Below are 21,271 nucleotides of genomic sequence, written 5' to 3'. Positions count from 1 at the left end.
GGACTGCATTTGTAAAGTCTTAAGTTTGTGAGTCAATTAATTTAATTATAATAACCCTATATACGTTTATAACCCTTGTGTTGACTTGGTTTCAGTGAATGTGCTACATTGCCTTGAATTGTTTTGCAATGTAAATGTACAAATAATGGAACCATTCATATTACTGTTGCCCCTGTACAACTCAAAATCAATTTCACTTTTAAATCAGCCTTTTTTTTCTTTTTTGAACATGTTATTGTTTGACAACCAAAAAGTGTCCAAATAACTTTTGCCTTAAATGTATTGTTTTATAATTTAAACTTACCAAACTTTTCTTGCTTGAAAATAGTTTGTGATATACTTTATTAAAATAAATGCCATTGGTTTTCAATCAGGAGGTCCTGAAAGCACATTAGGGGGTCTGTTGAGAAGATATACAAAACATATAGCACTTAACTTTTCATGACATGTTTAACAATTTAACTCATAAAAATGTCTGTCTATTAAGCGTTATGTATTGTTAATGTTCTTAATTAAAAGTTACTGTAATGTGTTATCTGGTATGGCATGTCCCCTGGGTCTGTAAAGGTTAAAAGATTTTGATTTAATGCACTCACATTCCTACATTTGTGTCCAAATGTATCCAATCCTTATATATATATATATATATATATATACTTTTATTTTAATGACCCCTTTACATTCGCAGAAAACTACAACTCCCAGCATTCACGGAAACGCGTCATAACTAGAACCTAAACAGAATAGACCACGTGATGCATTCACCGCGTTTCTAAACACAGCAGAATGTCTGCTTTAGTTAGTTAGCGACAGTTTTTGGTTTAAATTTCTCTACCATTTTCCTAAAGCAGAGATGGAAGTGGAAACGCCACGACCTTATTTTTTCGGTGACATCGGTAAGTCCACGCGTATTTGCCGCTATGTCCGTATTGCGGCGGCGTGCTGTCATATTTTGATTATCATATTTCACACCATAGTGCTCTTAATGGCATGCAACTGTAGTCAATAACCAGTGAACATAAATATGTCATATAGCCAACCATGACTATGCAAATAATAAATAGCTCATGTACATTATTTGATTCTATTACATGGTTTATGAGGCATGACAACTTTATCGGTCTTTTTTTTAACTAATGCTTGTATGACCAAAATATTATGCTTAATAATTAATTTTTCTCGCATATGCTAAAATTTTTAGCAAAACCATAGCACATCCATTATGATCTGTTGTGACGTGGCTGTTGTGGTTATGGTTTTAGTGTGTATTAGGTTTCTGGGCAGAGAGGACAGAGGTTTATAAGGCTGCGTATCAGGGTCAGGTGTCAGAGCTGCAGAGTTTGATCCAGAGTGGAGCTTCAGTGAATATTGTGGCTGTGGACTCCATCACTCCCCTCCATGAGGCAGCTGCGCGCGGACAGACGCAGTGTGTGAGACCGCTGCTGGACGCAGGAGCTCAGGTGCCAGTCACACACATACTGCTCTTAAAAAGGTCCCAGACAACACAAGTGTACTGAGTACTGACTTCGGATTTGAAATGGGTTTTTGTGTTGCAGATAGATGCGAAGAGTGCTCTATCGGGAACTTTGAGTGTGTGAGGCTTCTTTTGGGCTAGTATGAAGCAAAAGTCAACCCCATGCTTACCTCTCCTACCACCTCCCCTCTACATGAGGTGTCCTGGTTTGGTGTACACTTTAGAAATGTATTTTCTTTTATTTTATTTCAGTTGTATTTATTGATTTAAAATGTGTAGTTATCTAATTATTAGAAACATTTTAGAATAGAATTTGTTGACTTTTTGTTTTTCTTTAGTATTAAAGAATCTGTAAGGTCTTTTTTTAATTACCTTAATTTATAGAGTATTAATTATTTTGATGATGAGTTGATGGTTGTTTTTATTTTATTTATTTAAATCACTTTATTAAAAAATATATTAATGTACAATGTTAAAAAAATATTTAGAGGAGGAATTTAAGAGTAAGAATGTTTTGAATGATTTCTTTATTTTTAAATTTTATTTACAATTTTATTTAAAAATATAATCAGTAGTAGTATTAACAAAAAATATTTTATATTAGATTTTGTTGTTGTTGTTGTTTTTTCTGTAGTATTACACAATATGTAAGGTAATTTTATTAATTCATAGAGTATGAATTATTTTCATGATTATTTCATCAAATTATTCACCTTTATTTTAAGGTGTCCTTGTTACATGCACTTACTATATGGTTAGGATTAGGGTTTGGTTTAGGGTTACTTGCATGTAATTATGCATAATTTATTGTTATTATAATAGTGAGTATATGTAATGTGCAACAAGGACACCTTAAATAAAGTGTTACCAATTGTTTTTTATGATTATTTTATTTTCACATTTAATTTTATTGTTTTTATTTTAAGAATGATAATTATTTTCTGTATTATGAAAATTATACTTGGTTCCCCTTCAATTCGGTCACTCAACATTGCTTTGGGAAATACATTTTCCTCGAATATTACTGAAGCCTTATTGAATCACGCCAGTGAAACTGGCCAATGGCGTTCAAGCGCGCGAAATATGAGGGGGCTCGTCACTATATAAAGCAGCGCTTGTACGTCATCCATTCAGAATTTTTTCCTTCAGCAAGAAGCCTATCAAAGAATCTACCACTCACCGTGATCTACACGCTGCAGCGGACACGCCTTCTTCCCCTGCTGTGTTCCGGTAAGTTATGGCGTTCCGATCGGCTCTTTAATATGACTTTGCTACATGCACTCGTCTCAATGAACGTGACGTCTGCGTCTGCCGAACGTCTCGTCTGCGTCTGCCACATCACTCGTTCGTGTGCCGAACGTGACGTCTGCGTCTGCCATAGTCTGCTGCAAGGGCGGTTTCCAGCACATTCCACTCACTCGTTCTTTATTATTTTTTCCCACTGATCTTCAGTTGTATTTAATTAAGTGATTTTACCTGTATAGCTTTTATTCCAAATAGTAATGAATTTACACAAATGTTCATGTTAAAATATTTGTTTGCCATTATTTCTTGTCAACATATGCACAGATAGCCTACTTATCAAGAAATCATGTAGCCTAGGCTACTATTCACCACTAGGAGTCTCTTGACCAACACAAAAGAGTAGTTGTAAACATTTGGGCTGATTTAACTAACATTTAACTAAATGTTTAATAAAGGGGCAAAACGTCATAAACAAAAGTCAAATAATAGTTTACAAACTATTTTAAAAAAAGTTTACAGTCGTTTTTTTTTTCACCACAGGTGACTTATATATAAAAAATAGTAGCCTATTTTTCAATTCTATTCTTCTAGGATCTACAGAAAACGCGATCGAGTTGTCTGTTTTCTAGTCTACCAAAGTGCTGTAGCCTAGGCCTTTTAAAACTATATAAAAAAACACAATAACAACCCCAACAATAAGCTATAAAAATGCAATAGCCTATATCAAGTTTGTTTCTTCATATTTCTATCTTTGTGGGGGCATTTGGCCCTCAAAATGTGGGTTAAACAACACACACACAATATCCTATATATAAATCACAGACGCAGACATCACGTTATAAGACAGACGCAAGTGTCACGTTCATTGAGACGAGTGCATGTTGCAAAGTCATATTAAAGAACCGATCGCAACCGCTGGCACACTGCACTGAGCCATGTTGAGTAGAGTGTTAAATACGTGTTAGAGAAAAATAATTAATAACTTCACTGCCACACGTGAATGACGCGTGACGTCTGACTCGACACTTCACTGCCACGCGTGATTTACGTGACGTCTGCGTCACGTCTGCGTCTTAAAATGAATAAATAGCAGAAAGAAAAAAAAATAAGACGTTGAGTGAGACGTTCATTGAGACGAGTGCATGTAGCAAAGTCATATTAAAGAGCCGATCGGAACGCCATACGATCGGTTCTTTAATATGACTTTGCAACATGCACTCGTCTCAATGAACGTGACACTTGCGTCTGTCTTATAACGTGATGTCTGCGTCTGTGATTTATATATAGGATATTGTGTGTGTTGTTTAACCCACATTTTGAGGGCCAAATGCCCCCACAAAGATAGAAATATGAAGAAACAAACTTGATATAGGCTATTGCATTTTTATAGCTTATTGTTGGGGTTGTTATTGTGTTTTTTTTATATAGTTTTAAAAGGCCTAGGCTACAGCACTTTGGTAGACTAGAAAACAGACAACTCGATCGCGTTTTCTGTAGATCCTTTAAATAGAAGAATAGAATTGAAAAATAGGCTACTATTTTTTATATATAAGTCACCTGTGGTGAAAAAAAACCGACTGTAAACTTTTTTTTAAATAGTTTGTAAACTATTATTTGACTTTTGTTTATGACGTTTTGCCCCTTTATTAAACATTTAAAATATTCACAAATTAATATGGATTTTTTTTTTTTTTTGATTTTACTGGATTTCTAACGCCAAATTATTTTCCCGCAGTGCTGAATGAGAAGACTCCTAGTGGTGAATAGTAGCCTAGGCTACATGATTTCTTGATAAGTAGGCTATCTGTGCATATGTTGACAAGAAACAATGGCAAACAAATATTTTAACATGAACATTTGTGTAAATTCCTTACTATTTGGAATAAAAGCTATACAGGTAAAATCACTTAATTAAATACAACTGAAGATCAGTGGGAAAAAATAATAAAGAATGAGTGAGTGGAATGTGCTGGAAACCGCCCTTGCAGCAGACTATGGCAGACGTCACGTTCGGCACACGAACGAGTGATGTGGCAGACGCAGACGAGACGTTCGGCAGACGCAGACGAGACGTTCGGCAGACGCAGACGTCACGTTCATTGAGACGAGTGCATGTAGCAAAGTCATATTAAAGAGCCGATCGGAACGCCATAGCGCCGAGGATGAGCGGGAACGCGCAGGAGGGATCGCGCCAGCGCGCTTTGGTAAGAAGTGGCTAATGGCCTTCGATTGCTTCTGCGCTTCAACGAAGCGCTCCGTGAACGTCTCTACCGCCGCTCCAAAGAGACCTGAGGGATTCACGGGAGCGTCCAGAAGAGCCGTCTTCTCTGACTCTTTCAACTCGGTCAAAGTCAGCCACAGGTGACGATCCAGCACCACAAGATTCCCCATATTGCGGCCGATCGCTCGAGCTGTCACCTTCGTCGCTCTGAGGGCCAGATCTGTGGCGCGTCGGAGCTCTTTGAAGACTTCAGGGTCCGGGCCACCTTCATCCAGGGACTGAAGAAGCTTGGCCTGATACACCTGAAGTATTGCCATCACATGCAGTGTTGAAGCTGCCTGGCCCGCCGCCGAGAAAGCCTTGCCAGCGAAGTTTGCGGTGGCGCGGCAAGGTTTAGAGGGGAGAGACGCGTTGTTTCTCACCCTCCAGTTTGCCGCGGCTGCCGGACAGAGGTGGGCAGCGACGGCTTCCTCCACGGGGGGAAGTTTAACATACCCCGCTCGGTCAGCGCCGTCCACTGATGACAGAAGGGAGGATCCCGGATTGTGCACACGACTGGTGAGCGGTGCGTTCCACAACTTCGCTATCTCGTCGTGCACCTCCGGGAAAAAGGGGCCGGGTCTCCGCGGGGTGTCCTTTCGGCCGCGGTCCGACTGGAGGAACCACTCGTCCAGACGGCTTCTGGCCGGCTCGGTAGGAGGCGCCCACTCCAGACCGAGCTCATCAACCGCCTTGGTCAGGACGCGTAGGAGCTCAACATCACTGTGATGGAGGTCCCCAGCGTCACTGCTGGGCGCAGTGTAATCCAGTGGGCTGTTGGACCACTCCTCTCTCGCAGACGCTGCCACCGAGATGGCATCATTCTCATCCTATGGGATTAATATCCTGCCATGATTCAAAACTGAAAATAAAGTTCTGAAAGGTTGAAACTAAGTGTTCGAACACTCAAAATCTTACAAAAAAAAGTTTTGCAAGATCGAAAAATAAGTTTTGCAAGCTTGCAAAATGTAAAAAAAAATTAAAATATCTCTGCAAACATTGTTGTTTTTGAGATTTCCTTCTTCAGAACTGCAAAAAAAAAAATGTATGATGTTGCGCAAACAATTTTTCAGAGTTTCAAATTTGTCAGTGTTCTCCCACTGTATTAGTTTGTTTTCCAGGTTTGAAATCTTGTAAATGGTGATCTGAAAACTGGTGTGCGAATGTGTGAAAAAAAGTTGTGAAACTCTGAAAACAGAGGTTTGCAGGATTGCAAAGAGATAAATAAAATAAAATCTCTGCAAACATAATTTTGTTTTTGAGTTTTCCTTCTTCAGAAGTACAACACTCTTTTTTTACGGTGTTGTGCAATATTTTTTTCAGAGTTTCGAATTTGTCAGTGTTCTCCCAGTGAATAGTTTGTTTTCCAGATTTGAAACCTTATAAATGGTGATCTGAAAACTGGTGTGCGAATAGGTGAAAAAAAGTTTTGAAACTCTGAAAACTGAGGTTCGAAAGGGCGAAACTTATTACATTACATTAGCACTCCTATTGCAGACTATTTTTTCAGAGCTGAGTTTACAACACCCACTTTGCGGAGATACGCCCACACAGTTGCGAGCTTGCGACTCACGTGATTTGTGGCAGCGTTGTCACGCAGCTCTGCTCTGAAACTCTGAAACTCAGACTGAGCGAAAATGAAGCTTCGCAACCTTGCAACTTAAACAAAAAAAGCCTGGAGGGAGGGCCTTCTGCTCTTGGCCAATGCTTTGCTGTCTGCTGACGTACAGTCCAATCACAAGTCATATTTACTGGAAAGGTGGGATTGACCGACTGCTCCGCCAATGACGAAAGCGCAGAGGATACGCAAACAGGATGCACGGCTGTCTGGCCACATGGCGGTCCCGTCTAGAGCTGCAAGAATCGCGTCCATGGCTGGGAGTGGGACTGGGAGAGAGGTGAAAAACTTTGTTAACGGTCCGTGTACGTTTTGATAGTTTGTTTTCCAATTTGAAACGAAATAAGCAGAAACGAGAAAACTGCACCTTTATTCGTTTTTTTTTTTAAAAACGAAAAAATGAGATTTCGGCTTGATTTTTCGTTTTTTAGTTCAGAGGCATAAAACGAATAAATGACTTCCAAATTCGTTTCCACATGTGGGCGGTCCTTAGACGCCCCCTTCCGCCGATTGGTCAAGCAAATCTGAGCATGTGACGTCATCAGTAGTCGCTCAGGTCTGTTCAACAAAATAATAGTCCTCTAACGTTACATGGCTACCGATTCTTAAACTGTACAGGGCAGGTCCTGTTGGGCTTTCCTCTGTGCAACTTTACGCGTTTCACAGAAATCTTTACATCAGAAATATTAAATATTAGTCTGCCACCAGCCCGTTTTATTTAGCTGTGCAGAGTTAAATCTGTGTGGTTAAGCTGCGCTAGACAGCGCCGAGCGAGAGAGGATCACTGACCAGTGTTCAGTCAGCAGTCAGAACTTGGGTATACATTTTTACTGAAAATGACCCGCGAGTATGATTGACAGGACGATAGCGGAGGCAATTAAAAGAGCAATATAACTTCTGTTAACAAAAACATAATTATTATTTTTTTTTTAATATAAGTGGCTTTGTCTTTGTTTTAATCAAATAATTGTGAACCACAAACCGAGCCTTCGTTTTAAAGGGCGATTTCCAAATATATTTTATTTATTTGTTATAATATGGGTATTTTATGTCACCCGTCTTATTAGTTTGATTATAGTAGGCTATACGCGAGTTTTTTTATTGTACTATTTTACTGTTGTTTTTTAATTAACAATATATCATAACAACTTATAAAGATCAAAATCTACAGAAGAGATTAACAAATAACATTGGTGTTGTCATAAGTTAACTAATCAATGGGAAAATGTCCTCACCGGCACAACCCTATTCTTAATGTTGGCTACATGTTACAGATTTAATGTTGAGCACATAATGTTAAAGGCTTCTTAAATACCATTACACTCGGTTGAAGAGTCAAGAAGGATGTGTTAATTTACTGTAGATTTCAATCTATGTATGCCAATAGGCAAAACACATCTGCTTTTGCTCTAGATCACTTTACTATGGAAGCCCGTTTCCGCCCATGAATAAAAAATAAAACAAGGTAATTGCGACTTTTTATCTCACAATTCGGACTTTTTTTCTCGCAAACTCAGAACTATAAAGAAATTAAGAATGTTGTGTCTGAAAGCCCGGCGGTGTCCAACCGCGAGCGCAAAACATATAAATAAAGAATAATGAGTCATTTTTATGTTTGTTCAAAAATCATATTCGGACGCAACATTCATCTAGTTCAATATATAGTTCAGCTAATTGAACAAAGTACTGCAAAGCCTTACACGGAGAGTGGTTTGCTATGGTGCGAGAAAGTCAGAGTTGTGAGATATAAACTCGCAATTGTGAGAAAAAAAATCAGAATTCTGAAAAAAAGTCAGAATTGCGAGTTTATATCTCAGAATTGCGAGTTATAAAGTCAGAATTGCGAGTTATAAAGTCAGAATTGCGAGTTTATATCTCAGAATTGCGAGTTATAAAGTCAGAATTGCGAGTTATAAAGTCAGAATTGCGAGTTTATATCTCAGAATTGCGAGTTTATATCTCAGAATTGCGAGTTATAAAGTCAGAATTGCGAGTTATAAAGTCAGAATTGCGAGTTATAAAGTCAGAATTGCGAGTTATAAAGTCAGAATTGCGAGTTATAAAGTCAGAATTGCGAGTTATAAAGTCAGAATTGCGAGTTTATATCTCAGAATTGCGAGTTATAAAGTCAGAATTGCGAGTAATAAAGTCAGAATTGCGAGTTTATATCTCAGAATTGCGAGTTATAAAGTCAGAATTGCGAGTTATAAAGTCAGAATTGCGAGTTTATATCTCAGAATTGCGAGTTATAAAGTCAGAATTGCGAGTTTATATCTCAGAATTGCGAGTTATAAAGTCAGAATTGTGAGTTTATATCTCAGAATTGCGAGTTATAAAGTCAGAATTGCGAGTTATAAAGTCAGAATTGCGAGTTTATATCTCAGAATTGCGAGTTATAAAGTCAGAATTGCGAGTTTATATCTCAGAATTGCGAGTTTATATCTCAGAATTGCGAGTTATAAAGTCAGAATTGCGAGTTTATATCTCAGAATTGCGAGTTATAAACAGTCCCGGCGCCATGGGCGGGCAATGGGGGGCCTGGCCCGCCCTGTGAGTCACTAGTGCCCCCCCCTGGACGAGCCTGCTGAGTAAAGAAAACGTTGCACTATTCAAACATCAGTTATTATTTATTTACCCTTGCATTGAGAAAAAGCGGATATCTGTTTCCTCCAGGCTGTGCGCGGCGCTCAATCTGAAAGGAGGCGGGGTGGAGTTATGAGTAGAGTCCTGCATTTCGGCCCTGGCCCGACGGGCCCCGACTTTTTTACGCCTCTAGAGCCGGGCTTTGGGCCAATTTCCACATCATAGTTCAGACGCGGGCCGGGCCGGGCATCGGGCCTGTTTTGGGTTTCTCCTTATTTTATATTGTAGACATCTATCCATTGGCGATGAAAAAATTGCCGCGCTGGTGGAAACAACAGGAGACCGTGCCGCGACTGAGAGCAGCTCGATGGTGTTTAGTGTCCTGCAGCAGCAGCAGGTGCGCAAGTGACTTCAGCACAGCTGAGTAGTTCTGCTTCAAATGCACACAATGGGCTAAAGCTTGCTGCAAAACCCCAGCAAACATAACCATGAATGTGTCTGCGGGAAATAGTAAGGAGATATTTACCAAACTAATGTTTTCTGAGTCAGTGTCGCAAGGATGAAGTTGCTGATCCTGACTCGCGTCTCCTCATTACATGCGCATTTAGAGAGAAATGCATCTTTATTGATTATGATTAAAATTATAATAAACGAGTTTTTGTTTTCATTTTTTTATTTCGTTAAGTGATCATTTAAAGCTTTCTATAGATATATGTATCATGTCTGTGAGGCATGTATTCGCTCAGCTTCGGTTCATTTTTATGAAGCGCTCCTGTTCAAGACGCAGAAAGCGCATCATGCTTGTTTTCTTTGTTTTATAAAAGAACTACCTTTTGTTGGTATTGTGAGTGCACACAAATACAAGTAGACCCTTTACAGGTCCGAATGATGTATTACTCTTACCTTTATCAAAAACTAAATAAATAAATGACAGCGTAGGCTATTTTAATTTGTTTCCACTGAAATAAATCCATGTGTTTGCTGGTGCCTCCATGTCCTGCAGAGCGCGCTTTAGCGTCCACTCTCCGCACAAACTCAGATATAGGCTAGCGCACATTATTATTATAGCGCAGGTTTAATGTTTAAACATTGTTATATACTTGAACTGTTTTAGTATATCTATAGATTTTATTTTAGGCACCTCGTGATGATATGAGAAGGCTAAATTGATCAAACATAGGCTATGATCATCTCATGCCGCTGGCCGCTTGGTCGTTACTTTTAAAAACAAAAACTTCTAGGCTATTTAACGAACAAAAATGCTCCAAACGTTTTTCTAAATTAACTTAATAAAAAAACAAAACGAAATATGATAATTTGCCATTACACACAAAACTGAACAATTTTAATTGCCGAAACAGTAGTATAAACTGTTTCAGGAGAAGGGGGGGGGGGGGGGGGGGGGGGCGGACTCGGGCCAGTAATTCCAACGCTATCTCACGGCAATTCGTACGTATTTTACGAGGTGGCTAAAGATCGGGCTGGTAATTCTGATAAACTGTCGGACGTGGGCCGGGCTAGGGCCTAAATTTGAGGCCAGTGCAGGGCTGTAGTTACGAGCTTTCGCTGAGATCTTGAGGATCCAATGGCGTTACAAAGTTTTACTGACAAGCTCTTTTTAATCTCCTTGCTGAAAGTGATCGATTTCAAAAGCGAAAGTGAAACCAATAAAACAGCGCACATAAGAAAGCGATTGCATGCTTTAGCGAGCGTCAGCGACTCCACCCCCCCCCCCCCCCCCCAACCCCAACCCCAACACACACACACACGTGATTTGTGCCCCCCCTGGAAATTCAAATGCCCCCCTGATGGAGCTCTGGTTATAAAGTCAGAATTGCGAGTTTATATCTCAGAATTGCGAGTTTATATCTCAGAATTGCGAGTTATAAAGTCAGAATTGCGAGAAAAAAAGTCCGAATTGTGAGATAAAAAGTCGCAATTACCTTGTTTTATTTTTTATTCATGGGCGGAAACGGGCTTCCATAGTAAAGTGATCTAGAGGGAAAGCAGATGTGTTTTGCCTATTGGCATACATAGATTGAAATCTACAGTAAATTAACACATCCTTCTTGACTCTTCAACCGAGTGTAATGGTATTTAAGAAGCCTTTAACATTATGTGCTCAACATTAAATCTGTAACATGTAGCCAACATTAAGAATAGGGTTGTGCCGGTGAGGACATTTTCCCATTGATTAGTTAACTTATGACAACACCAATGTTATTTGTTAATCTCTTCTGTAGATTTTGATCTTTATAAGTTATGATATATTGTTAATTAAAAAACAACAGTAAAATAGTACAATAAAAAAACTCGCGTATAGCCTACTATAATCAAACTAATAAGACGGGTGACATAAAATACCCATATTATAACAAATAAATAAAATATATTTGGAAATTGCCCTTTAAAACGAAGGCTCGGTTTGTGGTTCACAATTATTTGATTAAAACAAAGACAAAGCCACTTATATTAAAAAAAATAAAAATTATGTTTTTGTTAACAGAAGTTATATTGCTCTTTTAATTGCCTCCGCTATCGTCCTGTCAATCATACTCGCGGGTCATTTTCAGTAAAAATGTATACCCAAGTTCTGACTGCTGACTGAACACTGGTCAGTGATCCTCTCTCGCTCGGCGCTGTCTAGCGCAGCTTAACCACACAGATTTAACTCTGCACAGCTAAATAAAACGGGCTGGTGGCAGACTAATATTTAATATTTCTGATGTAAAGATTTCTGTGAAACGCGTAAAGTTGCACAGAGGAAAGCCCAACAGGACCTGCCCTGTACAGTTTAAGAATCGGTAGCCATGTAACGTTAGAGGACTATTATTTTGTTGAACAGACCTGAGCGACTACTGATGACGTCACATGCTCAGATTTGCTTGACCAATCGGCGGAAGGGGGCGTCTAAGGACCGCCCACATGTGGAAACGAATTTGGAAGTCATTTATTCGTTTTATGCCTCTGAACTAAAAAACGAAAAATCAAGCCGAAATCTCATTTTTTCGTTTTTTTTTTAAAAACGAATAAAGGTGCCGTTTTCTCGTTTCTGCTTATTTCGTTTCAAATTGGAAAACAAACTATCAAAACGTACACGGACCGTTAACAAAGTTTTTCACCTCTCTCCCAGTCCCACTCCCAGCCATGGACGCGATTCTTGCAGCTCTAGACGGGACCGCCATGTGGCCAGACAGCCGTGCATCCTGTTTGCGTATCCTCTGCGCTTTCGTCATTGGCGGAGCAGTCGGTCAATCCCACCTTTCCAGTAAATATGACTTGTGATTGGACTGTACGTCAGCAGACAGCAAAGCATTGGCCAAGAGCAGAAGGCCCTCCCTCCAGGCTTTTTTTGTTTAAGTTGCAAGGTTGCGAAGCTTCATTTTCGCTCAGTCTGAGTTTCAGAGTTTCAGAGCAGAGCTGCGTGACAACGCTGCCACAAATCACTTGAGTCGCAAGCTCGCAACTGTGTGGGCGTATCTCCGCAAAGTGGGTGTTGTAAACTCAGCTCTGAAAAAATAGTCTGCAATAGGAGTGCAAATGTAATGTAATGTAATAAGTTTCGCCCTTTCGAACCTCAGTTTTCAGAGTTTCAAAACTTTTTTTCACCTATTCGCACACCAGTTTTCAGATCACCATTTATAAGGTTTCAAATCTGGAAAACAAACTATTCACTGGGAGAACACTGACAAATTCGAAACTCTGAAAAAAATATTGCACAACACCGTAAAAAAGAGTGTTGTACTTCTGAAGAAGGAAAACTCAAAAACAAAATTATGTTTGCAGAGATTTTATTTTATTTATCTCTTTGCAATCCTGCAAACCTCTGTTTTCAGAGTTTCACAACTTTTTTTCACACATTCGCACACCAGTTTTCAGATCACCATTTACAAGATTTCAAACCTGGAAAACAAACTAATACAGTGGGAGAACACTGACAAATTTGAAACTCTGAAAAATTGTTTGCGCAACATAATACATTTTTTTTTTTGCAGTTCTGAAGAAGGAAATCTCAAAAACAACAATGTTTGCAGAGATATTTTAATTTTTTTTTACATTTTGCAAGCTTGCAAAACTTATTTTTCGATCTTGCAAAACTTTTTTTTGTAAGATTTTGAGTGTTCGAACACTTAGTTTCAACCTTTCAGAACTTTATTTTCAGTTTTGAATCATGGCAGGATATTAATCCCATAAGATGCTGCCACCGAGATGGCATCATTCTCATCCTCCTCCATGGCTCCGAAAGACACCACATCTTGCGCGCTGGGGGAGGGGCGGAGATCAGCGGCCATGAAGCGCACTGGAAGGGGACCTGTATGGAACGCCGAATGGGTCATAATTCGCCATTAACCAGGTGCCTGGTTTCCAGAAAACGCCTGTTTTTACGGCGTTCTAGTCGAAAAAACCGCCGTACATTACGGCGTTTTGTAGTACAGACGCCTTAAATTACGGCGTTTTCACGGCAGAATTGACGGCGTTTATTGATGCAATCCAAAACGCCGTTAATTTCGCCGTTTGGCCATCCATAATGCTTCTGACAAAGACTGAAACGGCGTTTTCTCTAATATTAAAATCAGCTCCTCCTTTTCTACACAGTCCAGCCCCTTTAAGGAAGTAGGCAGTCATGACTAGTAGAATGTGGAACTGAATGGCGATCTGCTTCATCCTGTTCAGTAATGTTAGTGTGACCAACATTTGGACTTTCATCATGTGATATTTTTACTTTTTCATTGGGTACATGTGTATCTCTGTCTTCTTTATCATATGTACATAAATTGTACAATTGTATTATCCTTTGTGTATGTTGATGTTTGTCAAATACGGCGAGCATACGCTTGCAAGTACTGTTAGCTGAAGAGCAGTGGTCTGGTTCATTGTTGCTTTAGTGAAGGGAGTTCAAGTCTGAGCTCCGATGCTCGTTTTTTCACCTTTTCGTTTGTTGTGTATTACAATGGCTTTTCAATTTTGGAGAAATTACCCTTTCTGCAAATAACAGGAATAAAGGGAAAAGTTATTATTAAACAGCTTATGAATCAGTTGAAGCAGTAGCATAGGTTTTTATTGTTGATTAAATTTGATTTGCCATATGAAGGCGCTTGTTTTGCTCCTTTAGCTATAGACTTGCTTGCAGTATGCCTACAGTAAGTACATTTCTGTTGAATAAAAATTGACGCACTGCTGCAATATTATTATTTCCACTCAATGAATAATGCTGTCATTAAAACGACATCATTTTCTCGTTAAAACGACATCTGTTCTCGTTAAAACGATATATTTCCTCGTAATAACAATATATATTATGTCATAAAATCGATTACTTTTTCCCGTTATAGAGATTACATGTGAGCCAGCTAAGGATTGTCGATGCTGTCCGCACAGGATCTGACTTGCTGAAGATGATCAGATTAAAACAGTTATTTTGAATAACCGACTCGGGCTTGGGATATGTCGAATGACTCAAGTTTGATTTAACACCAAATCGAAATGAGAACAAACAAACCAAATAAAGATAACTGACAATGATAATTGATAAATGACAGTGGAGCGCAGCATTCCTACAGTATAAAGCATGGAAGTAAGCCTACAAAATAGCATTTAACACAGAATCAATCATCTGCTGAACAACAAGTTACAAAATGAAATGGCAGTGTTGGAACTATACCGTGGACTTTGGGGGAGCCCACCTTTTTTTCTTTTCTTTTACGGGGGTCTATATGGGATCGTGCGCAATAGACCTAGCCCGGCCCACGTCCGACAGCTCATCAGAATTACCGGCCGAGTCCATCTTTTTTTCCCTCTTCTCCTAAAACAGTTTATACTACTGTTTCGGCTATTAAAATAGTTCATTATTATATTTTGTTTCGTTTTTTTATTAAGTTAATTTAGAAAAACGTTTGGAGCATTTTTGTTCTTTAAATAGCCTATAAGTTTTTGTTTTTTAAAGTAACGACCAAGCGGCCAGCGGCATGAGCTGATCATAGCCTATGTTTGATCAATTTAGCCTTCTCATATCATCACCACTTGCCTAAAATAAAATCTATAGATATACTAAAATAACAATGTTTAAACGTTAAACCTGCGCTATAATAATAATGTGCTGCTAGCCTATATCTGAGTTTGTGCGGAGAGTGGACGCTAAAGCGCGCTCTGCAGGACATGGAGGCACCAGCGCAAACACTTTCAGTGGAAACAAATTAAAATAGCCTACTGTCATTTTTCTTTTTCTTTTTTTTTTTGATAAAGGCAAGAGTAACACATCATTCGGAACTGTAAAGGGTCTACTTGTATTTGTGTGCACTCACAATACCAACAAAAGGTAGTTATTTTATAAAACAAATAAAACAAGCATGATGCGCTTTCTGCTTCTTGAACAGGTGCGCTTCACAAAAATGAACCGAAGCTGAGCGAAAACATGCCTCACAGACATGATAAATATATCTATAGAAAGCTTTAAATTATCACTTAACGAAATTAAAAAAAATGAAAACAAAAACTCTTTTATTATAATTTTAATCATAATCAATAAAGATGCATTTCTCTCTAAAGGCGCGTCTAATGAGGAGACGGCGAGTCAGGATCAGCAACTTCATCCTTGCGACACAGACTCAGAAAACATTAGTTTATTAGTAAATAATTCAAATCTCTCCTTACTATTTCCTGCAGACACATTCATGGTTATGTTTGCTGGGGTTTTGCAGCAAGCTTTAGCCTATTGTATGCATTTGAACGCAGAACTATTCAGCTGCGCTGAAGTCGTAGTTCGCACCCTGTGAAATGGAATATGCAAACCATGAAAATGTCTATGCTATTTCATTCAGTACAGCCTAATAGATAGATTTTAACAAAATCATGCTAAAGACATACATAAGAGCACCATAGGAATGGTTCATGAAAACTAGCAAAATATGGCTGCATGAATAATAAATAACTGATAAATGTATCCACCCCTATAACCTAAAATATTAAAAACTTTTGAGGCAATAAATATTGTATGAATTTAACAATGTTCTAAAACAGAAAAAAAAAACATCTTTCACAAAAGTCTATCTCTTTGAAAGTGTTTACAATATATTTGTAAGGTTATTAGTACAATTTCTCCACCAAGATCTCATAATTTTTTAAAGCCTGGTTATTTAAAAAAAAAAAAAAAAGGCTACAATCTGTACTATATCTTTAAACTGCTGGCCACTTTATCACCAACCCTGCGGCGCTCTTTGCCACTTTAAACACCGTTTATTGCGGCGCTCTTTGCCAATTTAAAGGCCGTTTATTACGGCGCTCTTTGCCGCTTTAAACGCCGTTTATTGCGGCTCTCTTTGCCGCTTTAAACGCTCTTTGCCGCTTTAAACGCCGTTTATTGCGGCGCTCTTTGCCGCTTTAAACGCCGTTTATTGCGGCGCTCTTTGCCGCTTTAAACGCCGTTTATTGCGGCGCTCTTTGCCACTTTAAACGTCGTCCATTGCGGAGCTCTTTGCCACTTTAAACGCCGTTTATTAACGTAGAGTGTTAAATACGTGTTACGCCGGTTTCACACTGCAAGCGTAAGCAGGGCGTAAGCAGCGCGTATTTTTTTCGGAGCCCATGTTAACGGATAAAAAATTATTAATAACTTCACTGCCACACGTGAATGACGCGTGACGTCTGACTCGACACTTCACTGCCACGCGTGATTTACGTGACGTCTGCGTGACGTCTGCGTCACGTCTGCGTCTTAAAATGAATGGAATAAATAGCAGAAAGAAAAAAAAAATAAGACGTTGAGTGAGACCTTCATTGAGACGAGTGCATGTAGCAAAGTCATATTAAAGAGCCGATTGGAACGCCATATTCCTATGGAACGCCGAATGGGTCATAATTCGCCATTAACCAGGCGCCTGGTTTCCAGAAAACGCCTGTTTTTACGGCGTTCTAGTCGAAAAAACCGCCGTACATTACGGCGTTTTGTAGTACAGACGCCGTAAATTACGGCGTTTTCACGGCAGAACCGCCGTCAATATCGGCGTTTATTGATGCAATCCAAAACGCCGTTAATTTCGCCGTTTGGCCATCCATAATGCGCCGTAGTTTACGGCGCTCCGTCTGACAAAGAAGGCGTAAAAAACGGCGTTTTCTCTAATATTAAAATCAGCTCCTCCTTTTCTACACAGTCCAGCCCCTTTAAGGAAGTAGGCAGTCATGACTAGTAGAATGTGGAACTGAATGGCGATCTGCTTCATCCTGTTCAGTAATGTTAGTGTGACCAACATTTGGACTTTCATCATGTGATATTTTTACTTTTTCATTGGGTACATGTGTATCTCTGTCTTCTTTATCATATGTACATAAATTGTACAATTGTATTATCCTTTGTGTATGTTGATGTTTGTCAAATACGGTGAGCATACGCTTGCAAGTACTGTTAGCTGAAGAGCAGTGGTCTGGTTCATTGTAACCTATGTTGCTTTAGTGAAGGGAGTTCAAGTCTGAGCTCCGATGCTCGTTTTTTCACCTTTTCGTTTGTTGTGTATTACAATGGCTTTTCAATTTTGGAGAAATTACCCTTTCTGCAAATAACAGGAATAAAGGGAAAAGTTATTATTAAACAGCTTATGAATCAGTTGAAGCAGTAGCATGGGTTTTTATTGTTGATTAAATTTGATTTGCCATATGAAGGCGCTTGTTTTGCTCCTTTAGCTATAGACTTGCTTGCAGTATGCCTACAATATAAGTACATTTCTGTTGAATAAAAATTCTGGCCTTTTTTCTACGGTGACGCACTGCTGCAATATTATTATTTCCACTCAATGAATAATGCTGTCATTAAAACGACATCATTTTCTCGTTAAAACGACATCTGTTCTCGTTAAAACGATATATTTCCTCGTAATAACAATATATATTATGTCATAAAATCGATTACTTTTTCCCGTTATAGAGATTACATGTGAGCCAGCTAAGGATTGTCGATGCTGTCCGCACAGGATCTGACTTGCTGAAGATGATCAGATTAAAACAGTTATTTTGAATAACCGACTCGGGCTTGGGATATGTCGAATGACTCAAGTTTGATTTAACACCAAATCGAAATGAGAACAAACAAACCAAATAAAGATAACTGACAATGATAATTGATAAAATAGCTACAAGCAGCGATTCCGGGGCCAAGCCTGCGAATGGCCCGTAGAGCGGTGCAGAACGGGAAGAGCAGCAATATACTAATAAAAAGATGGAACAAACTGAACGAATGTGAAAAATTGCCACTTTGTAATTATTGGTGAGAATGAACTTACAACAAACAGGAGTTTAAATAAAAATGATCACAGCATGGATAAAAACATGCATTTCTAATCCAGGAGCAATACATATTTGTACCATGCTAGTCTGGATAAGAAACTAATCAAAACAGCACAACATTACACACGATTTTATAAAGCTGCTCTATGTGGGATTCGAACCCAAATCAAAGAAATCCCTGACCTTCAAAGGAAGTGTCTTAGCAGAGTGAGCCACTCGGTTGTTACACATATGACAGGCTGCTGAGGAGAGGATTAGGTGTGAGAATGAGCTGACAGAAACATTATTTAGCATTTTAAGCAGCTTAACACAAAGTAAAGTTAATTGTAACGCAGCTTATGGTTAATTCGATAGCTGAAGAGTCACATTAAACAGAATGGTAATTGTTTAGCCTGTAACTTAGAAGAATGCTAAGATCACTAGTATAAGCCAACAAATTTCAGTGGTGGAGACGTGGTTCAGCCAATCCTGGCAAAATTGACATCCTTATAATTTTCTGACTGACTGTTCAAAAGTTATAAGCGAAAATGTGAATATTTTGGTATCTCACGACCCATAGGTGGCGCTGTTCCCAAATTTGGCATGGCCCCTCAGAACATGGAGTTGAAGAAGTGTACCAAGTTTTGTTTTGATTGATCAAAGCTTGGCTGAGATACAGCCTCTGAACCAATTTTGGTCGACCTCGTGAAGTTCGCAATATCATAACTTTTTTTTTCACTAGTACTCAAAAAATTATGTTCAGTCATTTCTGTGCGGCTCGGTCCAAAGATCATCCGAGTCAATTTTGGGAACAATTGGACAGATTTTGAAGGAGGAGTAGCAAAAACACTGGTTTTCATTTTCTTCAAAATGGCGGACAGACACCATGTTGGAAAATGACAAATGAGATATTGTCAGAATCGGCATAACTCAGGGAACGAAACGACATAAAAATGACACATTTTGGACAACATTTGCAAAAGTTATAAGTGTTTTTGTTAGAATAGTTATATCTCTGGAGCACTAGGTGGCGCTGTCTTCAGACTTCTGTGGTCCCTCCGACATGGTGTTGATGATCCCTACCGATATTTGTGCCGATATGTTAAATGGTTCAAAAAATATTGCAATTTATAACAAATTTCAAAATGGCGGACACGTGGTTCAGCCAATCCTGGCAAAATTGACATCTTCTGTTTCGTCATGACCCAAGGAATCCATAGACACAAAGATTATAATTTTCTGAATTACTGTTCAAAAGTTATACGCAAAAATGTGAATTTCTGGTATCTCACGACCCATAGGTGGCGCTGTTCCCAACTTTGGCGTGGCCCCTCAGATCATGGTGTTGATGAAGCGTACCAAGTTTCGTTTCGATTGATCCAAGTTTGGCCGAGATACAGGCTCTGAACCAATTTTGGGTCGACTTCGTTAAGTTCACAAAATCATAATTTTTGAACAAAGATGGATAAAAAAAATCTGTTCAGTCATTTCTGTGCGGCTCAGTCCAAAGATCATCTGAGTCAATTTTGGGAAGAATTGAATCAATTTTCAAGGAGTAGTAGCGAACAGACAGAATACTGTACTTTTCAAAATGGCCGCTACTGTAATGGGTGGAGTCTTACTGTAAGCTATTGAATGGGATCAGCATGAAGAGTGTAATCAGGTGTACTAAGTTTTATTTTTCTAGAACAAGGGGTTCAAGAGTTATTACCATTTCAATGTTGCATTTTTGAACTGGTGGTGGCGCTATAGAGTTGGTTCTAGAGACCCCATAGTTGGTCAGATCACTATTCATGTCCATCTCTACAATTGTGCCAAATTTCATCATTTTCCTATGTTCCCTTCATAGGGCTGCCATAGAGCCCCATGGGCCAAAAATAATAATAATAATAAAACATACAGATACAATAGGGGCTATAGCCCTTCGGGCTTGGCCCCTAATGACAGTGGAGCGCAGCATTCCTACAGTATAAAGCATGGAAGTAAGCCTACAAAATAGCATTTAACACAGAATCAATCATCTGCTGAACAACAAGTTACAAAATGAAATGGCAGTGTTGGAACTATACCGTGGACTTTGGGGGAGCCCACCTTTTTTTCTTTTCTTTTACGGGGGTCTATATGGGATCGTGCGCAATAGACCTAGCCCGGCCCACGTCCGACAGCTCATCAGAATTACCGGCCGAGTCCATCTTTTTTTCCCTCTTCTCCTAAAACAGTTTATACTACTGTTTCGGCTATTAAAATAGTTCATTATTATATTTTGTTTCGTTTTTTTATTAAGTTAATTTAGAAAAACGTTTGGAGCATTTTTGTTCTTTAAATAGCCTATAAGTTTTTGTTTTTTAAAGTAACGACCAAGCGGCCAGCGGCATGAGCTGATCATAGCCTATGTTTGATCAATTTAGCCTTCTCATATCATCACCACTTGCCTAAAATAAAATCTATAGATATACTAAAATAACAATGTTTAAACGTTAAACCTGCGCTATAATAATAATGTGCTGCTAGCCTATATCTGAGTTTGTGCGGAGAGTGGACGCTAAAGCGCGCTCTGCAGGACATGGAGGCACCAGCGCAAACACTTTCAGTGGAAACAAATTAAAATAGCCTACTGTCATTTTTCTTTTTTTTCTTTTTTTGATAAAGGCAAGAGTAACACATCATTCGGAACTGTAAAGGGTCTACTTGTATTTGTGTGCACTCACAATACCAACAAAAGGTAGTTATTTTATAAAACAAATAAAACAAGCATGATGCGCTTTCTGCTTCTTGAACAGGTGCGCTTCACAAAAATGAACCGAAGCTGAGCGAAAACATGCCTCACAGACATGATAAA

General features: G+C 38.9%; 1 pseudogene across 1 annotated transcript in view; it reads left to right on the top strand.

Annotated features, from left to right (window-relative positions):
• Positions 1 to 853: 853 nt before the first annotated feature.
• Positions 854 to 21,271, top strand: part of LOC306858379 (ankyrin repeat and SOCS box protein 13-like) — a 47,353-nt pseudogene continuing 26,935 nt past the window's right edge. The window contains exons 1-3 of the transcript in view: positions 854 to 896; positions 1,273 to 1,510; positions 1,561 to 1,685. The product of the transcript in view is annotated as an ankyrin repeat and SOCS box protein 13-like (transcript). The remainder of the gene's footprint in view (positions 897 to 1,272; positions 1,511 to 1,560; positions 1,686 to 21,271) is intronic.

The sequence above is a fragment of the Barbus barbus genome, assembly GCF_936440315.1.
Source record: "Barbus barbus genome assembly, chromosome: 39".
Lineage (NCBI taxonomy): Eukaryota > Metazoa > Chordata > Actinopteri > Cypriniformes > Cyprinidae > Barbus > Barbus barbus.
The sequence above is the reverse complement of the archived record's forward strand: the minus strand, read 5'-3'. Positions and strand labels throughout refer to the sequence as shown.